Below are 23,218 nucleotides of genomic sequence, written 5' to 3'. Positions count from 1 at the left end.
TGCCATTCAGCCAAACTGTCAGCTTTAAACAGCCAAGAGGAAGGAGATCAAAGCAGAGAGCAGGAACTTCTACTCTCCAGATTAGTCTTTATGGTTTGAACGCCTAATGCTATTAAAGGGAACCAGGACATACAGCACATCGTTGGCTACAAAGTTACTTCTAATTTTGCTAAAGTCCTGCCTTATTTTGGCCAATGTAAGCCTTCAGAGCATTTCAAGATGCACTGTTTCCTTTGAGGCCTAGTAGCTACTCATCTGAAATTATGCAGAACTAATACCTTCAGAGACACATTTCTGTTTGTGCACATATTTATATAACTTATCGCCTTTTGAAAGATAATTTTGATTTCCTCCTAGGTTCCACAAAGTCTTTTAATAGAACTCGCAGCAATAAAACCTGAAATTCTAGTATCTCCAGACATGAAAAGTCCCTTTATGTTGTGTTTGGTGTCTCTTCTTTCTTGAAATGACCTCTGTACGGTGGTGTATAAATCTATTATTCCAGTCACTGGGGAATTCTTTTAAAGCTTTCTTTTTTTGTCAGGAATAAGAGATCGTTCATCTTTAACTAGGCCACATAGAAATTATGATTCAACAGCAGTGTATATTTAATTAGAGTAATCTCACTTGAATTTAATTACCTAATGAATTATTTGTTTAAAAGGTAAAAAGGCTTGTTTGCCAAGTACAGTGCAACCCACTGATAAGAACTTCCGTTATAAGAACATTAATATTTAAAAAAAACATTTTATGGTTTTATATTTTAACTCTTTGGGTCTGCCAGCCGTCGGTGGGCACGCTGAGCCCACTACGACCGGAGCTCCGACCCCGTCCCTTCGACTTGCCGCAGTGAGCCTCCCGCAGACCGCCGCCGCGGCCTCGCGTAAGTAACGCGCCTCACCGCGCCGTTCCGTTCCGTGCCGCGGCAGGCGGCGGGGCGAGGGGGGGCGGCGAGGAGGGAGCGGCGGGACACGGCCGGCTTTGCGGGTGAATTTCGAGGCGAAACGCCGGCGCGACTCAGCCAGCGGCGCTGAGGCCGCCCAGCTGCCGCGGGGAGAGGGGCTGCGCGCCGCTCCGCGCCCTGCGCGCCGCCGGGCAGCACAGGGCTGCTGTCCCCTCCCCGCAGCGCCGTGCCTGGAGGAGGTCCTGGCCGGGAAGGTGTCAGAGCGGGGAGCGTCAGGCTACAAAACAGTCATCTTCCCTCTTTTTTTTTTTTTTTCTTTCTCCCTCCCCCCCCCCCCCCCAGTCTTATGGACAGTGTAGCTAATGACAGTCCTTTGATTATTTACGATTCTTCAGCCAAGGCAACAAAAACTGACCAGCCTCTACCCTTGACCTTTCTCCTCGGTTCCCAAGTTTTCCAGCTACCGCATTGTTTGTTTCCAAGATACAAGCATACAGTGCTGAACTGCAACACTTATCAGAAGGTTTGTCTGAAAGCACCACAGCTCGGGGGATTATCCGTCCCAAAAAAAAAAAAAAAAAAAAAAAAAAAGTAAAAGCAGTTGTGGTTTTTTTTTTCTTATGCAATAGTGGGAAGCTCTCCTTGATGTATTCTACTGACCCACTGCAGAAAACCCAGGTCCGAAAGAAATTCCTTTGTTTTTGTTTCTTTGTTTTCTTTTGCTGTGGGAACCCTTCCATAGCGTTTGGCGATGGGACCTCTCGGAGGTACCACTGTGCCGGACCGAGAACTTTCGGTCCGTCCTCCCCCCTTCCCCCCAGCACAACGAGGCCACGGGCAAGGCCTCAACCGGAGGGCGGGGAGCAGCGAGGGCTCGGGCCGACCTCTCCTTCCCCCCCTCGCCCCCCGCAGTGATGCTCTAGCACCACGCAGGAAGCCCGATCGCTGTCGGAATAGGGAACGGGCGTTAAAACGTATCTCTGGAGGTGGCGAAGGTGATCAGGGGATGCCAAACGTGAATGGGTATTTCTCCCTTACCTCCCTTTGGTAGGTAAGAACCTACCAAACATTTCTGCTTGCGAAGCACCAGCAAGAGGGAAAGAGAAGCTTGTGTGTACTCGAGCCGTGGGCAGGGAGGGTGAAAGAAGAAGCGAGCTTAAAACTAAGCTTCAGTGATGTTGAGGCATCAGTTCGAGCCAAAGCCGCGTTTGGGGGTCCCTAATAGGTGGCACCGAAGGACCGCACCGCTAATTAGCCGGTGGGCGCGCAGACGTACCACGCAGGCAGAGGCAGAGCTGGAGACGTACCCACAGTTCGGAACACCGAACCCGCCTGCTCGGCGGGGAACTCTCCCCCGCCCCCCCTCTGCCCCCCGCGGCCAGGTAGGAGGTAATCCGCCGGGGGTGGCGGGGGCCGCGGGCCGCCGGTGGCCCCGCTGCCGCCGGGCTAGGGACCATGGCTCCCGCGCAACTCCCGACCCCACGCGAGCCTCCTCGCCACGCTCCTGCGCCCCTTTCGACGCCGGCGCTTGAAATGAAGCTGGGCTCGCTACGGTTGCCATCCATCACGGGTGGCTGCTTTGCCGCAGGCATGCCTGCTCAAATCCTCAAGCGCAGGGCAGCTTCCGCAGCTCGCTTAACTACGCGCCAGCGCAGCCGGGCCGGGCCGGGGCAGAGCGGTCGTGGGGAAGGCGGGAGAACCCCCCACGGGGCGCGAAGTCAGGGCGCGGTGGTCTGGGGGTGTGCCGGACGGCTGGCAGGCGAGGAGCAGCGGAGGCGAGCTCAGCCTTCGCCGTTCTCTGTCCTCTCCATTTCAGGGCGGGGATTTTTTTATTTTTTTTTTTTTTTTCATGATTTTTGGAGGTCTGCTGAAGAGAAGCAGCTTTATGCACAGGTCGCACAAGCTACTGGCACCATGGCGGCAGTGGAGCTTACCCGCTCACCAGCACCTCAACGCCTATTTCTTGGTGCCCAGAAGGGTTTGGGTCTGACGTCTGTTTCACACTTTCAGGTAAATATGCCAAGTCCTGAACCCGAGAGTAGCCCCGAATCTGTTACAGTGAGAATGGCATATTGACTTCAGAAAAACCTCAAACCTCACGATTCTGTTAAAAATGTTTAAGACATTCAAAGCTGACACTGCAGTTATTTTCAAGCCCTATAGCAAAATTATCACAATATCTCATTGGTTAGAGGCACGTAAATATGTTGGTCTCCTCTACTATGCGTCATTTGCACACAGTATTATTAGAATCAACTGGCAACTCCACTGAAATATTTGTAATGACTTTAAGATATTATGTGGGTTATAGATCTGTAGGCCTGGCATTTTAATTCTTGAGGGTCTATGCTTTTCTGAAGGTTACGAGTGCAGTTGTCACAGCACATCTACATAATGTAGTTTACTCCATTAATTCTGATAACCAAATACATATATTAACAGATTATATTTGGCTGTGTGTTTTTATTCTTGCACCCTTTGGAAGAGGTATGCATTTCCACTGTATTATTACTGATAAAGTACAGCTGTATAATTTCAATTGTGTGGTTATGGTAGGACACACTATTAAATAAATCTTAGACTGGAACTTGTTGAATTAAAATTCCTCACAAAAGCTCCTCAGATTCTTTTTAATATTCTATAAACAGCATAATTTACAATGCCATTCTATCTCTTCTGTAGCTTTCTTCTAACACTTCAGCATTAGTGGCAGTTGGTGTATTTGCTTTCTTTTTTCTTAGATGTATAGTCACTCTTTTTGCTAATATAATTGACTTATGTATCCATTGATGTGTGCTGCATTTTAATGATGACTTTTTGTTTTATCTAATAATACTTTTTAATAAGATTGTTTGGATCGTATTTTAAGGACAGGTGTAAACTGTTGCTTTGGTTTTTAATGCCCAACGTAGACCTGGGTAAGATTTTTGCCTGTGAACAGATTTGCACTCAAATCAGACTATACGTTTTTATACATTTATACACTTACATACAATTTTGACTTGACTTGACTTTAGGCTTACTAAATTGTAATTAACTTCTCCCTTCTGCTTCTTTCCTCTACATTAATATACTGAAGTCCATGAGGCCCGTATCTCTTCTGTGTTTGTTCTCTCTAAAAACACAAGAGTATATTTGAACGGCAACACAGTTTGAGCCTGGCCTGTATCAAACAGCACTAGTCCATCGAAAGCATTGCATGAGGATAACAGTGAGACCAGAAAGAAAGTCGTTTTAAAAAAATAATAGTAATTGAATGAAAATAATTCTTCTGAAACAGTATCATGAGAAAATCCTTCATATGTAGTGCTTAGAACAAATATTGGCTGGCAGACTAATAATATAGTTTTTCTTAACAAGAAAGTTAATCATGTCCTCCACTGAATTACTGATCTAGATGCTGTAAGAAACAGGAAGCTAGACTGTTCAATTTTTTTTAGGACTGGGTCTGTGTGGTACTTAAATCACTATGTCAATAAGTAGAACTTAGTGTGGAATCACGAGCTGCATCATTGTACTCCACAAAGTAGTGCTGAATTTATTTTCTTGATTCACTGCATTTCCCCCCCCCACCCCCACCCTGCCAAACTGCTGTTCCCCATCTCATATGTTTCACTTATGCATGGTACTTCCCTGCCAAAGATGGCAATTTTTAGGATTTTGCCTGGGCTTGAGAACACTCAAATAATAATGATAATATCACATCCACTGTTAGTTCTTCACGCATGAATAGACTGCTTCAGTTTACAAGACATTTTATACAATATGGATAGATATATTTTTCTTTCTTTTTTTTTTTCCATGTCTATTCTACTGTTTCCTCATATGTTTTGCATTGTTCACAGACAAGATAAATTTTAGAAGTCATGATGTTCAGAGACTTACAGATGTTATTAAAAACAGTAAGGAATTATGAGCATTTATAAACACAACAGGCCCAAATTAAGACCCTCAGTTCAGCAGCTGCAATCTTTTTGGGGTTAATTACTACATGCAAAGAGAAAACATGCAAGGAACTATGTACTCAATGTATTCTACACCCTCAAGTTAAAGAGACTACCAATGGAGTAAAACAGTCGTTAGCCTGAGTATAGATAGTGGAACCTGAATTTAAGGGTTTTTTTGTGTTCACCTATGTCCATAAGTTCAAATATTTAACACCTGGATGCTTTTTGAATGCCACGGGATGCTCAGGTAAAGTCACATACAAAACAAATGTAAGCTGAGCGGGTGTTCTGAGGGTAAGGAAAGTAAGAAGCCATATCCTACAGAACTGGGCTGATAATGGGCAGGGAAATGTTTGCTTTTCTGTTTCACCTTTTATTTCTTTCCCCAGCTTTTCCATGAGGGCCAGAGAGTTAGACAACAACATGGTCATTCAGTAGTTCACAGATGGTTTTTTTTCTCCCTCTCTCTCTCTCACCTTGTCTCAGGCCAACAAGTGCAAGCATTTGCAGTAGTTCATACTGTGCTGGCATCACCACTGTAATCGCACTAACCCAGAACACTGTTGCCATAAGCATTTCTATACTAACCTTAATAATTCTAATGCTTTGTGGAAGCAGTCTTGGTGCAGTTGCATTGATGTAGTAGATACTGCCAGCGTAACTCACAATAATCTTGCAATCCTTACAAAGCCTGCTCTGTGCAATTTCCTTCTACTTCACATTATTTACTTGGTCTAAACTACTTGCTGCTTCATATAGTGATGAATACCAGTTCATTTAGTTCAAATAAAATAATCTCTTCAGATATTGATTGGTGGTCTGACTAATCCCCACTTCATGAGTCCATCTTGGGACCTGTTGGGAAATTTCCCCATAATGCAGTGCTACTGCATAGCTGAACAAACTTCTGTGTTGATATAAAAAATTTCCACCTACACAGAAGCTTATTGTGTATTTCTTACATTGTTGCAAGTTTGTACACTCTTTTAAACTATGATAAGCTCTACAGGTATAAAAAGGACTTCCCTAGCAGAAACTGGAGCATGCAATGGAAGAGTATGGTCAAGAGTCTCTGACATCTCAATTTCACTGTCATTTTATTTGCTTGTTTGCTTTTGTTGTGAGTTTTTGCAACTGCAGCACTGCCTTGAAGACCTGGGAGCAGGAAACCCAAATTGTTTTCATTCAATAGGGCACAGAAGCAGTAAAATAGCCCTTCTTGGGGGAAGGCTGCTGGACCCCCGTATCGCCACTAACCAACAGAGTTTCCTAATGATATCAGGATGCTGACATATAAAGCTTGGATCCTACTAGTTACTTTCTTTAGGGTGCCAGCCTTTCTCTCCTAACTCAGTATACTTTATTTTTTGTCATTCTTTTTTAGATCTTATCTTGCTTTCTTATTTTTTGCCCATTCATTGCCACATTTATTTTTTTGTCTCCATCTTCCATGTTCCTATTTATCCATCTCCCCTGTCTCAGTCTTGTCAGGTCCATGTTTGACCCTACATTAAAATCACTCTTGTTCTTTCAGTTGTTTTTATTAAAAGCAGCATCCCTATATTCTTCATGTTTATCTGTACTTGGTAGTTGATAATGATTTCAGAGAAGGGATTGTCTTTCTGCATGTTTATATAACACCTACTCCATCTGAGACACTAAAGCCTAAGCAACAATAATTAAAAAAAACCCCATCCATTTTCCACTGATGTGCCTACTCTGCTTAAAAATGCTAAGTTCAAGCAATTAGGGGCTCAGGTGACTCCTCATGTAACTACACTTGTGTGACTAATTATGCTACCATTTTCACTCCACTAAAACTTACACTTGAAAGAGCATGTATGTATTCAAGATTGAAAAACATTTCGGGATTTGTTTGCTTTTGCGTTCCTAACAGTTGCTTGTTAATACGAACATGTTTTGTGGAAAAATGGTGGCCTGCGGATGCAATCTGACCTTCAAAGAGAAAATATCAAGTAACTTTACAGTTCGTCATCTGACTGCAGTGTTAGAAAAGAGTATTGGTGTACATGCATTTAACTGGACTTAATGCTTCCATGTATGTAGTACTTGTACTATTTCCCCAACAGTAAGGGAATTAATTCATACACATACAATTTTGAACACTTTTTTGTATTATCACTAGTATGTAGCTTTACCAGGCAAAAGTAGAAATGAAGGAATAAATGTAAGAAAGAAAGAAAATAAAAAGCATTTAACACCGCCTAAAGGATGACTTCAGGCAGCTGGACAAATCCATGGGATAGGTGGGGATGCAGCCAAAGACATAGAGAAGTAGATGAAGACCCTTCAAGGGCCACTCTCCAGGTCAGGACCTGAACCTGAGAAGTGAACAGAGTCCTGCTGGGGAACAGTTATTAGTGGGGTCCCTCAGCAGTTCATGTGGGAACCCGTACTTTTTCTTATTAACCTAGGAGCTAGGATAGTGTATACTCTTAGCAGGTTTGCAGATCATACCATGTTGGGTGGGAGTGGCTCTTTCACTGGAGGGCAGGCTGTTATTCAGAAGGACATTGATACACTGGAGAAAGAGTCCAGCGGGAATCTCATGAGGTTCAGCACAGGGGAATGTAGAGTTCTCACCCGGGTCTGTGAAGACATCCTACTTTCATCCAGGTTTGGCATCAACTGGTTGAAAAGCAGCTTTGTAAAAAGGGACCTGAGGACCCCAGTGGACAGCAGAGGGAACACGAGCCAGCAGTGAGCAGCAGTTGTGGTGAAGAAGACCAGTTGCATACTGGGCAGTAATAGTGTGAGTGTAGGAAGGAAGTGATTATTAGTGAGGTTGGTGTTGGTCTCTTCTCCCAAGCAACAAGTAATAGGACAAGAAAAAATGACCTCAAGTTGCACCAGGGGACGTTTAGATAGGGTATTAGAAAAGTTTTCTTCACTGGAAGAGTTGTCAAGCACTGGCACAGGCTGCCCAGGGAACTGATTGGGCCACCATACCTCAAGGTATTTAAGAGATGTGTAGACATGGCACTTAGGGACATGGTTTAGTGGTGGGCTTGGTAGTGTTAAGTTAATGGTTGGACTCGATGGTCTTAAGGGTCTTTTCCAACCTAAGTGATTCTATGATTCTTTTCTATTTAGCACTTGTGAGACTCCATATGAAGGACTCTGTCCATTTTTGAGTTTCCCAGTGGAAAACAGCTATTGACGTGCTGCATTCAGTGTAATGGAAGGCTACCAAGATGATTAGAAGCCTTGAGTACATGACGAGAAGAAACTGGGAGAATTGTGCTTGGTCAGCCAAGAAGAACGGGCTAATGGGAGATCTTATTGATGCCTTCAGGTACTTATTGGTAAAGTGTAATCAAGACGGAAACACTCTTAGAGTGGCAGGATGAGAAGCAGAAGACACAGGTTGTTATACGGGAAATTATTATTAGATACCAAAAAAGGGGGGGGCAAAAAAAAAAAAGCAAGCCATAAGTGCCCAGACAGACTATGGACTCACCATCCTTGAAGATATTCAAAACCGAACTGGACAAGGCCCAGAGGAATCTGACATAGTTGGACCCACTTTGGGAGGAGGGTGGAACTAAATGACCTCCAGATATCCTTTCCAACGAAAACTATTTCATGATTTTGTAACAGTTTGAACTCATAGCAAGGTAAGAGTGGAGTTAAGATCCTTGCCCATGTTACAGAGCCATCTGAGGCAGTCTACAAAATACGTGGCAGTAATGCCTGTCGCTGTAATGCGTCAGTTGTGTTGACTACAGATACATTTATTTCACAGCTTTGAACTTTCATTAGAATGCACTGTGTAACAGCACTGATGCTTCTCTTATGTGTGTATAGTACAGCTTATATATAGCCACGGTAGCTAATAAGATGCTGCTTGATACAGTGAATAAGGCATATTAGCAAGCTAGAGAGATCTGGCAAGCATTGTGCCATCTTTATCAGAAAGCCATTTCTGTGTCCAGGAAGGAGTGTAGAGGAGGAAGAAAGGAGTGAGCAAGACCTGAGGAATAGTCATCATCCAGCTGATTAACTGACGTTTTGACCCAGCTGGTGTTTTAATGGTCTGCTCCAGGGGACATACAAGAAATAGACTTGGATGTAGATGTGCAGGATAGCACTGTGAGAAAGTAGAGCTGCCACTTATTATCATGTGTTATAATTCTGAGGATAATTTCTCTGAGTACACAAGTAAGGGTACTTCCTAGCTGAACAGCTTTTGTCTATGGCCAGGCTAACACGATTTGGGTCTCTTGGCTTGTGACATCCCAGGAGAGCCTCTTGCCCCATACTAAGATTAAGATCCTTTGTCATTTGTTACGAAATAACAAAAGGCAAAGTCACTGAATATAAAGTGCATGGAGGGGGGGAGCAGGAATGGCTCTAAATGGGTTTTGTAGTGTTGAAATGGAAGCATTCTCTGACCTTTCTTAATCCTAATTATTGTTTATGAAAGAACAAGTGATGCTAAATAAAAGATATACTCTTAATTGTGGAATTAACTGTAATTATATGTCATTCTGAAATATTTCATAATTTTGTAATTGCTTAAAGTGTTGGTATTTAGTGAACATAATTTACAGTAATTCCTTTATTCTTTCTTTGTCTAACCAATAATCATCTTTGTAATAGGTAATAGAATCATGAACTGAACAAAACTGTACACGTAAGTGTTCAAAACATTTCTATTTGTCTTTTGTTTCAGTAGGAATCCAAAACAAAGTTAATCTGATCAACGGGGATCAATAGAAAAGTGAGTGAAGATTCTTATTTCTTTGAAGCCAGTGAAGGCAATGAAATAATCCTCCTAAACAATGAAGGCCTTTAATTCAGAGTCTCAAACACTGAAAGCCATTGTAAAGTGGGATTTGCAGTGTTTCTGGTTTTAATTTAAACTGTACAAGCAGGTGCAGTAATGGGAGGTGAATTACTCTTATTATATTTTTGCAGTACTATAAGACAAAACCCACAGAAAAGTCCCAGACCTGATTTATTAATGACTAAAAAAATCTTAGAAGAGCTTACTTCTGTTTTACCCTTCATGTCCCCACCCCCAGGTTTAATGTATCCATTTTCTTTCTTTCTTTGTGATTTCCTTATGTCTACAAGCTGAAGGACAACTGTGTACTTGGGGCTTCACACCTGTGTGAGCTGGCCACCTCTGGAAGAAACGTCAGCCAGTTTTTCAGCCTCCTGCTACTTGGTGCCTTCACCTGAAGTGCTGGTATTGGATGGGGCTGACACTGGACTAGGGCTGAGGAACGCATAAGACAATGTGGGACAGGCCCACCACTGTGAGTCACAGGTGGGTAACACACAACCAGCAGGGCAGGGACTTGTGATCCAGGACTCTGTCCAACCATTCCTGAGAGAGGGCATCAGGGCAGGCCCAGGGGGGGCAGTGGGCGTCAGCTGAGAGTTCAGAACACTTGGCATCACTTGGTGATGAGGCAAGTCCAAGGAATGTAAGCTGGCAAAGCAGGATCAGGTCTGGTGGCAGCAGCCAGGGTCCTACTCAGCCTGGTAACCACCAGACGGGTCCTGAAGTGAAGTAGCAGGTCTGAGGTCACGCTGGGAAGCCAGTCCATGGGTCAGGGTCCAGTCCAGCTGAGTGCATGGCTGGGCATGGCTGTGATAGACCTGAGCATAGCTCAGGCAGGGACTGATGGCCCCAGGCTGAACTGAAATAGGGGTGAGCCATGAGCAAGCCTGTGGGGCACCACCCAGACAGGGCTATTAAAGCTTATTAGTGCCCTCAAGGCCTTGATAAGCATATGGGGCAGTGGTTGATCGGTAATCTGAGAGCAGGATTAACAGGTGGATCTTAGTTGGAGTATTGGAGAGAAGACAGGATGCAAAGAGGGGCCCTCTGGCTCATGCTAAGGCAGCAAACCGGACTGGCCAAAGGAGAGCATGAAGGACTCTGCTTATGCTGAATCTGATGGCAGTGCTTTTATGGACAGTAGGAGGATGATGATTTCACTCTCTACATTTCTGTCTTCCACACAGGCTTGTGAAAATGCAACATGCAGTATGACCCTTGTTGTCAATCACCATTAGTCTGTTTGAAGTGAAAAGAGTGATTTCCTAGTAATGTTCTACTTTTTCTACTTCTTCTCCTGATTCCTTTACTTCATATTCAGTTAGAATCTAGTTGGCAAAGAAAATATTAAGTATTTATATTCAATATTTTTGATTCCATATCTCTTAGAGAAGGAATTGAGGATTGATTGATTGTGTCTTGATTTTTCACCTTTTTGTCTGTCCCTTTTCTTGTAATGTGAGAGGTAGTTCAACTTTCGAACCTTGGGTTAAAATGTTTGTCTTGGCCCTAGGCTGAACTTGCTGATTTTGTTACTTTATGCTTTTGTTTGTAGAATCTAGGAAGGTATAGATGGGCAAAATCAAGCTTACATTAATCATGATGACTGCAATCATTGTGAGAACATTTGAAAAGTATTTAGTTCACATGTTGTCTTTGGGGTTTTCTGTCCACCTGCAAGAAAAAGTACTGTCCTCCAACCTACCTACCTCCAGGAACTCAGGGACCCACAACCATCAAAGCTGTCACAGAAGATTGGTCTCATGGCACTGGGGGGGAGAGGCATCATGCCAGAGTGTTGGTCTTATCTTGAAATAGCATCTCCCTGAATAAGGTCCTCTTTGTTTCAGGAGCCATGGGTGTGTTTTGAATGCACTGTTCATCTATTTTTTCAGTTGCATGTTCAGAGATAACAAGGGTTGCACTAATTGCCTAAATAAGATTTGGAATTTAACAAATTATAATGTTCAATAACATAATTTTCTTTGACAAAAACAACACAGGTAGTGCTTTCCTAATCTGACAGCACTGGGAACCACAGTTGATTCAGAAGTACAAGAATGAGATTCTAATAGCATAAGAAAAAAAAAAGTGCTATTTATCACTGTTTCAGTGTCACCAACTTGTTATTTTTATTGTTCTTCAAAATAATGGGATTTATTGAAGCAGTTTATCCTCAAGTCACATGATACATATTATGCATGAAGAACGAAGAGGATTCTAAATAGCAAAACATTAAAAAGCCTTAAATTTAACAGAAATCCACAGCAAGGAGAGCTACACTTTAAAAACTATCCTATTTCTATCTGGAACAAGCAGAAAACAAGTATATATGGAAAAGAAAAAGTTCAGTTTTTAAAACCACACAAATTGAGATATTTGCATAGTTACTGCCATGCTCAAATGAAAGAAGATAATTGTGTATATGAAAGGTTTTCAACAGCTGTCTTTGGAATCAAATAAAGAATTAGATAAACATGCTGGCTGCTATGCGTCTGGGATATATACACCAACACTCAATATTCACAAATCACTAAATGGTTGTTGGACACCTGAAATTCTATTGATTACTAAAGCTCGATAATGTCTGAAAGACTTGTTCAAAAGAGCAGGAAAACAAACAAGCAATTACACAGTATTGAGACTCTTCACATATACAAAATTCACTATGATAAGAACAAACATTCTGACCAAATAAATAACCTTAGTTCAGTATGGCAGCAGCCATAACAGGAAACCTTTCAAATGGTGATTACATAAAATTAAGGATGATACAGTGAAAAAGAGTATTGTAAATCAAACAGCAGGGAATTTCAAGGATCACAAATCCTTGCCTAATATAAATTACAGCAATAAATTCTAGCATGGATTGTTTCTTTTATAACAATGGTTACCAAGAAAATAGGAATTGTGAGCTAAAATTCCAGGACATTTAAATCATGGTAGTCCCTAGAAGTTTAATTGTTTTATTTAATTTCCAGCTTGCTGAAAATTGAACACAAGCAATAGATATAAAACTATTTGATTATATAAATTAACATCTGTTTGCTTAGATTCTATGTTAAATCAACAAATAGGACTCTTAATGTAGTTATTATGGTAACTGGAAATAGTTAACCTTATTCCTTCTCTCACAGATTTTTAGCATGACCCTAGTGACATACATTCATGTATCAAGAATTCCACTGCAAACTGTGGAAAGATACCAGTATAAAACTGGCATGTGAGTCAGTCTCAGCACTTGGCAGAGGTTATTGTCCCCTGGATCTTCTCATTGTTACAAAACACTCAAAAAAAAAACCAACTGCCTGAAAGATGAGAATAGTAATTTAAAAAAAAATTCTTTTAAGATTAACTCCCAGAGTGCTGTGCCTTGCTTTTCATCTCACTGGAGTTATTAGTCATCTCTCAGATGGCTTAACAGGGATGGTCATTGTACTGTAACCCTAGGCTCCAATTGTGGGGTTGTCCTTATGTCGTAATTAGAGAAAAGATATTGCCTCAGAGGAAACTGTAATATAAACATGAACTGCTCTGGATAGCATTAATCTGTTTTGATATGAAGTGATCTGGCATCATGGGAAGCCAAAGAAGATTTTCTTCATGTGGTTTACAAACAAAAGAAGAGCACTGCAAGACTACAGAAAAACATAACTCCAACAATGCTTATAATTTGGCCTGGGGTTGACTCTACAGTACCTGCAGGCAATCTCATGCAATGCAAAATACCACTAGTGAATTCCAGTTCTCTGTAGAAGGCAGCTTATAACCGACTTTGGCTAGTCATCGTGCCCTTATGCTAGTTAAATGCCAAAGCAATGTTTTGCATAAATTAACCTAGGTTCCCATACATTTCTGGTCAAATACTCCCAAAAGAAAAATTATTGTGTTGCACATTGTATGTCCTTTGAGAACAGTCCAAAAACAAGCCCTAGATAAAAAATTCCATTTCTGTTTTTAGGATCAAAATTTCACTGGCCTTAAAGTCTTCAGCAGGTCCAGTTCAAAACCAGAATTTCAACTCTATATCCAACGATACAAGGTGTTGAGTGGTAAACAGTTTCTGCAGTTTCCCCACAGAATGATAATGGTTTGGGACCAGTCTGTGACTGCTCTCTTCAAAGAGGAGTGATAATGACAAGTGTGCAATTACACAGTGTCATCTGATGTCACTGACTGTGTGATATAGCTGATTAACTGTGAACATGGATTATACATAGATGATGTCCCTGAATTGTTCTGCAGTTCTTCAAGAAACTGTAAGTGAAGATTTGGACCCATTATTTGTTGTCCTTGAATACTTCCACAAGATATTCCATTATGTATGTTATTCAACATACTTTGGAGCTTCAGCTAAAGTGGAGCCATTCCTGAAATAAGATAGAAACATGAATAGTAGTTCTAATGCCTTTGCAGTGAGGCAAGAAGGAAGCATAATTTCTATGACTCATGGGATTGCTATATACAGGACTGGTTGTACTGGGACTTGCTGCTGAGCAGTGGTGTACAAGGTAACCTCTCAGAAGACCCAGAGTTATGGCCTTCAATACATCTGTTTACATGATGGCAACATTGTCTGATCCTAAGGGCACATAAAAAACTCATCTCTTTTATTTTCCTTTTATTTCCTTGAGCTAATGAAAGGGTTAGGAGGTGAGCAATTTCTTTTCAGAGAGTTTGTTGTTTAGTTCCATTACATCAATAAGAAATGAGGTATTAAAATCATTAAAAGATAAATATGACAATTTTTCTCTCTGTTTTTCCAGTGTGCTTTGCCTTCATTGTGTCTGTCATTCAGGCAGCAAAGACTTCATGGGATAGAAGGTGGTTTTTTGTATTGTCAGTGTCTAAGAAATAGTAAGATATGAGCACAGAGATTAAATTAATATGAAATTTTAAATATTGTATTTATGATGGTGGAACTGTACCACATGTTCTGCAATAAATTAATTATTTATATTCCATTTACCTATTACAATTCCAGGAATGCACTTCCACCAGTTCTTATTTTTTTCTATCAAACACTTCAGATCAGGGCCTTGACAAAGGAGAATTAAGTATTGTACTGCTGGATAGCCTCTTCTTTTCACAAACCAAGGAATTACATTTCTAACAAGTCCTCAAGTGAACTTGAAATACTGAATTCTGCTGGCTACCCTCAACTCCTGCATTTTCACCAAGGAATTGTGGAGAAAAATGGAAACACGTCCTCCTCAAATCCCTTCTCTGCGACTGAGACCAGTGTCTGGGTTTTCAGTTCTCACCTGCAGAGCCTGGCAAGGTTCAGCCTTCTTTCTGTGAGGGTTTTTTTTTTTAGCAAACAAAGCTGATCTGCTCTCTACTACAAATAGCTGCAGATGGTAATAATAGCACTGGTAGGCAACCAGGTGAATGCCAAACCTTCCTTGAAATGCCCCAGCCTCTACTGATGAGGAGGCCTGCATGCAGCACCATCTGTCAAGGGTGTTCATTTATCATTAACCAACTAGGGAGGCAACATGAGCTCAAATGCCACCAGAAAAGAGACAACAGCTCTGTTTTAAACACTGTACATTTGTTTCAAGGAAAATTTGTTAACAGAAAGTAGGGCTAAATGTATTAAATAAATTATTTGCTCTGAGTCAGATTCTGCTATGTTTACTCACACAGAAAAGTACTTTATTTAGCAGCTGAGTGAGCATTTCACATGGAGTGAAATGTTATCTGAACCAAGAGAAAAGATCAGAAATTTGTATTATGTTGTGGAAAATATCAAAAACTCTTTAACCATGGGGGACTATGCTTGTAAGGCTTCCAGTAACAGTAGGTAGGTCACTTCATCTTAGTGTAGTCCATGCAGAAGGACTGTCTGGAGAGCTTACTATCCCATTTCTAAGAAGCTATCTGTTACTGATATTCAAATGATGATTTTCAGAGGCTTAAATCTCAGCCAAGCTTAAATGAATTTTCAAAAGGACAACAGACCCCGTACTGGTCCCCTGCTGCATTCCTGCTTCCTGCTCCAAACCACATTTGAGGCTCCTGTAAGAGTTAACTCCAAGCAATCAATAAGAAGAAATGCAGATAATACATACAAATGCAGGATAACCTAGGTTATAAAAGATTCCAGGAGGTCTCCAGTCCAACTTCCTGCTCAGAGCAGGGTCATATATATGTGATCAAATCAGGCTGTGCAGGACTTTATCCAGTTGGGTCTTGAAAACTTCCAAAGACAGTCTGCACAGCCTTTCTGGTCAACATGCTCCACAGCTTGACTGTTTTCAAGATGATAAAGTTTTCCTGATATCCAAGATGGCATATTTTTGTGGCTTTTGTTCTCTTGAATGACTGGACAGCTTCAAATGAAACTATTCTTTGTGTAAAACTATTCTTTGTTTTAGCTCCCTTCGCCTTGTTTTGTGTAGGATTTGATTCAGATGGCATTTTCCAAAAATATCTATTAGTCTGGGTCTGCCAAATAAAGTCAGTGGATATTTAGATCCATGGGACCTTTGGGTACATCTAAGTTAGGATGGAGGTAACAAAGGCTCTGGTGATCTTGACTGGAGGATGTACTCGAAATCTGCAGTAGGTATCCCAGGCCTTTTGCAGTTTTTTTTTCCTGTTCTTAGGCAAGACTTATTCTTAGTAAGAACATTCACAAGTTTTGTGGGGCTGGCACCCTTAAGAGCATGTTTGTGATATGAACAAAGAGAGTTTTAGAAGTGTTGATAGCTTGTGTATTTTCAGTTTCGTGATGGGAATCACATTAATGAGAACATCTGACTCAGAATGTTAATGTTTATTCTCATATAAGATAAAACAAGTAGACAAACTGATAACAGCATCACATTCGTGTAGCTGATCTTTTCTCTTTTACTTTTACACAATGCACTATTTTCAGGGAAAACAACAACAGCAGCTATAAAACTTCCTTTGGACACTTAATGAATAAATCTATATCAATTAACTTTAAACCACTGTTAACTGCAAAACCAGAAGTTTAAATCAGCCATAAATTCAATTATATATTCCATCCCCACCAGCCCCATTGTGACAAGCAATTTCTAAGGATTGCTAATGGAGTAATATGGAGGGTGGGAGACATCACATAGTGCATTAACTCTAGTTCACTGTTGCTACTGAACAGAGCATGAAGGATAGAGAGTTTGTGAAAACCTGAATGAAAACTTTTTAGATTCTTATAGAGCAGCCATCATGTCTCCCTTTGTACTACTCATCGTCAAATTCCTTCACAACCAGTCCTGTACACATTCTTCAGGGAAAATTGCACTCGGCTGCTTTTGCAGCTAGAAAATGTGGTGTGCCAGGTACTTTAGAAAGCAGACAGTTAATCTGAACTCATCAGCATCAGTGCTTGAGAGGCACCCGCTACTTGGCCATTCACTATATAAATGTATCTGGGTTGGAGGTGCAAGCAGGGGTAGGCGTGGGACAGTGGAAGAGTAGAAAGTGTTGTGAGGAAGTTACTTGGAGGGGAATATAGCACATACAATGAGTTTTCATTGTATGGATGAATTATACTGAAAGTAGACAACATAGGGGATCTGAGGTAATGTGGTTATGGATAAGGGGGTTAGAAGATATAGGGAGGAGCTGCAGATGTGTACTAGGGGATAAATTGCCTTTACCGACACACCTACAGACCTGGGCTGGAAGCATGGGTCCCTTCTGCCCTTTGTCGGTGAAGGATATCTGTAATGATGTCTGGGCTGGCATCTTCTGAAATGTTGATTTCAGATATAAGTTCCATAAAAACTTAAATTTAGCCCCTAAGTATTTCCCCCTTACCATATCTATCACATGCCAGCATAAAGAGCATTATCAGATGATAAACTGACAAGAAATACTACTTTTACTGTAGCCCTAACCAACCTTTTTCACATTGCCTGCCACCCTATAAAATAGTTCCAAACAGCTTTACCTGCATTTTCCTGAACTTCCCTTCCAAGTCACTTACCAACAGTGTTTAAAGGACCCACTAAAAAGGGTGTTCTGATTGAAGTGATAATGTTGATTGTGGTTCATGGTATTTCTTTACAAAGGCTCTAGGTTCAGGAATATATAAAATATGGCTTTTTTCTTTGTCAGCCAGGAATCATGTGGTTTTCAGATGTGGTTTAATTTAGACCCAGTCCTGAATTCCCTTTTGGGTCAAAATTTGCATAATATCAATGGCTGTTTTGGTCATGAAAGGATTGTTAATTTGGCCTCTGGATGTCTGGGCTGGCATCTTCTGAAATGTTGATTTCAGATATAAGTTCCATAAAAACTTAAATTTAGCCCCTAAGTATTTCCCCCTTACCATATCTATCACATATTTTTTTCCTGTGGTAAAGAAAAAGCTATCAGAAAATCACAAGAGATTAACATATTGTTAAAATCTTGGTTCTGAAAGTGGAAATAAACCATGAAAGCTCACCCCCAGAGCATTAAAACCACCTGTAAATACCTACACATTTCATTCCTGAAACTTTTATTGCTTTTCAAGTAGGAAGAATATCTCAGTTGCTCCGGTCATCATAAATTTTAAGACACAGCCACAGCCCCATTATAATGTACCTTCCTAAAGCCTGGTCTTCTCTCCAGTATTTTTCCCTCTTGCTTGCTCAAGTTACAATGTATTTTGAGACAGAAAGGCAGTAACAGACAACTGTCTTTCTGTAAAATATAGTGAGGTTATTCTGTACAAATGGAATGAACCTCATTTTTTCATTTCAGATCAAAGTAGAAATCTTTTGAAGTTTAGCTATTTGATAAAAAAGGGCTTTATAACAAGCAGATATAGAAGTTAATAGGACATAGAGATATTTTATTAAACTGCAAACCATTATTAATATTGCAGTTTTAACTTGAAAGAAATATGTGAAATGACACCGGAAATTAATTAGATTATTTCATCATTCTTTTACATTATAAACTTTGATACACTTGCATAGATATATAGGTACATTGATAAAAAGACACAAAGACAAACAGAATTTTAATGAGTGGGGAGCTTTTATCTACTATCACTTTGTGACTTAATTTTTTCTGTTTATACTGCCTATTGATTCCAGTTGAAACCTGCTGTTTTAATGTTGTTATTGATATTCTCTCTGGGTTTTCTTCTAATTCTGGCATTGATATTACCTTGATCGGATTTAGTTTATTTGAATTGCCTGTAGGTTTCAGTCTCCGGAGTTTTTCACTGCTTATAGACATGCAAAGATAAAACCTCTCTTTTTATCTAAAAATCCTTGAGAGACTCTGAAAGATACAGCCGTTTTCTGAGAACATTAAAAAGAAAGAGACAACAATCAAAAGGAATATACTTCTCACCCAGCCTATTCAAGACATCATTTCTATACACCCTGCATATTCTCTGACATGCACAGACTTCTCATTTAGTCAGTTCCATATTACATTTGGAAATGATGTATGGAGAGAAGTTGGTTTGTCATAAAGTCACAAATGGTTCCAAGCTCTGTGTTACCGGCTGCATCTTTACCAGACCATCTCTGGTCCTGGTTAATTTGGGAAGTGAACCTGCATAGTGCTCCATCTTATTTATTTTTGCACCCTGGTGAAAAAAGTAGGCTTTAACACATTCTTAGGATGTAGAGAAAATCTCCCTTCCCAATGAGAGAAGTCAGTGTGCCAAGGTGGGTGGGGTAAATGAGGAAAAACTTACTATGTGTATGGGTTAGAGGTAATTTCGGTACATTGTTTCTGTAAGTTATGATTTGGTAGATGTCCCATCCCTGGAAACATTCAAGGTCAGGTTGGATGGGGCTTTGAGCAACCTGATCTAGTTGAAGATGTCCCTGCTCACTGCAGGGGGGTTGGACTAGATGACCTTTAAAGATCCCTTCCAACCCAAACTATTTTATGATTCCATGACTGTATGATACTATGATTTCTGCAATTTTCCTGTGACTCAGAAAGAAATAAGAAAAATAGTACTTAATTTTTTAAAAAAGCTTCTAAAGATTTTTACTTTTCAAATTGTTAGGTTTCCTTTCTTGTAAAAGTAAAACAAAAAAGAAAAGTACTGGTACCTCACCTTTCTGCTTTTTTATCTCTCTGTCTCTAATTCGTTTGTTTCATTTTCTTTCTCTTTGTAAAGGCTTATTTTTCTTTCTTTCTCTTTTCTTTTGGCTTGAGTTCAGTCTTCATTCCCTTTTTGTTTTGTTTTGTTTTATTCCCCCCCCTCCACCCTGCTTTCTTCTTCCTGTAGGCTTATAGTTTATTTTCTTCTCTTTGTTCTGACTCCTTTATCATCTAACAGTACACTTTTTTGGGCATAATTATTTTGCAGGAAATAATGAACATTTTCAAGTCTATAATTAAAGCCAGGTAAAGACTATGAATATATGTGTAAACATGTGTTTTATTTGCCCATGATTTATTTCCTCTGTCCAGCTGTCACAGGCCAGTTATATTAACAATTTGACATCCTATAGAATTCTTTAAGATCTAACAGTCAGCTTGGCAGTATAGGGTATCCATAGGAAGAAGGCTGAGAATTGTTCTCGCGGTTTAACACTGAATCATCCTGGTATCACCATAAATTTAATTTTTACTTTAACATTGATAGGGAATGGTAATAGAAAAGTGAATTGGAGACTGTGGAAAAAAAAAATATCATTCCTCTTAGGTAGAGAGTGGTGGACTCTGATGGACTATTGGAAAGCAGCAGAGAGAGAAGGGAAGAACTGTTTGGCTTTTACTACAGTCTTCCCCATGGATCACCTGCACGGGGCCATCCGCACTACTGTCTATGCCCTGTATGGACTGTATTGTTAGAGTTACTGTGCTTCTGACAGCAGAAATGAAAATGGGTTGTAGGGGTACCTGTCAGGCCTGTGTGAGGAATGACAGGGCAAGAGAAAAGTTTCTCACTTAGGAAACCGGAACCACAGCCCCTCAAGTATTACAGCCCCTTACTTCCTGCTCATATGTCCAAACACTTTTCCTCCAGAATCCTCCAGTGTCTTGCAGCCCAGAGTCCTGACTGCCCATCTCAGCTCTCCTTTCCATCCCCAAATCACTTTACTACTCTCACCTATACAGAGTAACCCTTTTCCTCCTTCATCCTGGAGCTTTGTTTCTTCTCCTAACCTTTCTTAATCTTTCTCCTGCAAATCTCTTCCCAGTTTCTAGCTCAGTCACCAGATCCTTCTGACTCTTCTCACGCTGGGTTTCCCCCACCCTTCAACCCACTGTCAGACACATGCACCAAACTCTTTCCTTCCCATGTCACTGAAGGCATAGCTGAACTTCTCCCCACAAAGTTACATCCTTCTTCCAACACTACAGTCACCCTGGGAGTCTTTTACCCCAGGGATCTGATATTCTTTAACAATTTATGGGAACCTGCCATACCAACTCACACATTTGATGCCAGGCTTCACTATTGCATTCCTCTTGATCACTGCAAATAGCAGTGCCTTCTTGACCTTGGCAAGGAAATGATCTCCTTACAGCTCCAATGAGGTATACAAGCCATAGGCAAGAGTGACTGGAATCTGTTGGAAAGGTGTCATTCACATGTTTTACAAGAAAATCACAAATGGCCCACATATATTTGCCAGAATTGCTGGAGGGACTTTTGTCTGAGGTGGTTGCAAAACAATAAAATGTAAAAAAGTGAAGCGGTGTGAGCAAAATCTGGGTGGTCATTTTGCACTCTTACTGAAAATAGAGATGATGGTGAAAGTGCTGCTATTGTGTTCACTTAACTCCTTGTGGTACAGATTTGCTTCTGATGAGGAACATAGATGGCAAAAAAATTAATAAAATGCCCAGGAACTTTTGTTGTAGACAAAAACCATGCTGTGTAGTCATTGAGAAAGAACAGAATAGGAGGCTATAGAAGAATGTGTACTTGAGGGAGTATGTCATGTCTAAAAATCAAGGAAGAGGAGAAAAAGGCTGTTTTCTTCCTCAGAAGGTTTATCCATATAAGGAGGTAACAAGGAAGCACTGGGGAACTGAGAGAATGCCTGTGTTGGGTTTTCGTGTGGCAGGTTTTTGGTAGTGGGGGAGGGGGCTACAGAGGTGGCTCCTGTGAGAAGCTGCTAGAGGCTCCCCTGCTCCAAGTCAGACCCGCCTCTGGCCAAGGATGATCCAATTAACGAGGGTGGCTGCACCTCTGTGATAACATATGGGGAACCTGAGAGGAGACAGAGTTGTGAGGGAGATACCTCTGCAAACACCGAGGTCAGTGGAAGAAAGGAGGAGGGAGGGAGGTGTGCTGGAGCAGAGACCCCCCTGCAGCCCATGGTGAGAGGACAGGCTGTGCCCCTGCAGCCCATGGAGGCCCATGGTGGAGCAGATGCCCACCTGCAGCCCATGGAGGACCCCATGCTGGAGCAGATGTCTACACCTGAAGAAGGCCAGGACTCTGAGGGGAGCCCATGCTGGAGCAATTTGTCTCTGGGAGGATTGCAACCTATGGGAGGGACCCACGCTCGAATAGTTTGTGAAGAGCTGCAGCCATGTGACGGACTCATGTCAGAGAAAGTTCGTGGAGGACTGTCTCCTGTGAGAGGGACCCCACACTGGAACAGGGGAAAAGTGTGAGGAGTCCTCTCCCTGAGGAGGAAGGAGTGGCAGAAATAACGGGTGATGAACTGACTGCAAACCCTGCCCCCTGCCCCTTTGAGCCACTGAGGGGGAGGACTAGGTAGAGAAATAGGGACCAAAGCTGAGCCTGGGAAGAGTGGAGGGATGGGGGGAAGGTGTTTTTAAGATGTGGTTGTATTTATCACTGTCCTACTCTGATTAGAAAATTAAGTGGTGGTGGTGGTGTTTAAATTAAATTGATATTCTTTTTCTTTTCCTAACAAGTCTGTCTTTTGCCTGTGACCATAATGAGTGAGTCATCCCTCTGCTCTTGTTTTGATCCCTGAGTCCTTTGTTGTTTTTTCTCCTCCCCATCCTTGAGGAGGAAGGAGTGAGCAAGTGACTGGTGCTCAGTTGCCCTCTGGGCTTAAACGACAGTGCCCCATTTCAGGAGTCATGGAGTCAAAGTCAGGTGGTATCTCACATTGAAAGTGCCATGCCATTTCAGACATAAATGAAGGTAATGATATTCAAAAATGGTTTTGCAGCAGGCCATAAAAACTGCTTATTACATTGACTAAAAGGAGGACAAGACATAGCTGAATCCTGCAGTATTGCTTTGCCTGAGGCACTGGAGCTGATGAGACACAGTATTTTCTCAGTAAAGATTTTGACTTCATTTTGAGAACTTTCATACAGAGATCCTGTAAGTAGTGAGTAGCAGATAGTAAGGGATGATAGCAGAAGTGAGTACCGAGTGAGATTCTGACTTATGCTCACAGATTTTGGGAATTAGACAGATACACCATACAGATCATGATTTTCAATGGCCCAATGTACAAGTTATCCTTTGTTATACTTTTTGAGGTCATTTAGTCTTTGACTTACTGTGAGAATGAGTTCCACAACAGAAGTGTGCATTTTGTAGAAAACAGTTCTTTCTGCTACCTGATAGCTTCTCAAAATGCCCTCTTGCTCTTCTGTAATAAGAAATAGTGGATGATC

At 41.2% G+C, this 23,218-nt stretch overlaps 1 long non-coding RNA gene across 1 annotated transcript; it reads left to right on the top strand.

Annotated features, from left to right (window-relative positions):
• Nucleotides 1–8,110: 8,110 nt before the first annotated feature.
• Nucleotides 8,111–10,322, top strand: LOC141954067 (uncharacterized). Its single transcript, XR_012632079.1, has 3 exons — nucleotides 8,111–8,167; nucleotides 9,551–9,595; nucleotides 9,952–10,322. It is a non-coding gene; the product is annotated as an uncharacterized LOC141954067 (long non-coding RNA).
• The last annotated feature ends 12,896 nt before the right edge of the window (nucleotides 10,323–23,218 follow it).

Source organism: Strix uralensis, chromosome 1 (assembly GCF_047716275.1).
Source record: "Strix uralensis isolate ZFMK-TIS-50842 chromosome 1, bStrUra1, whole genome shotgun sequence".
NCBI lineage: Eukaryota > Metazoa > Chordata > Aves > Strigiformes > Strigidae > Strix > Strix uralensis.
This window is presented reverse-complemented; position numbering and strand designations above follow the sequence as displayed.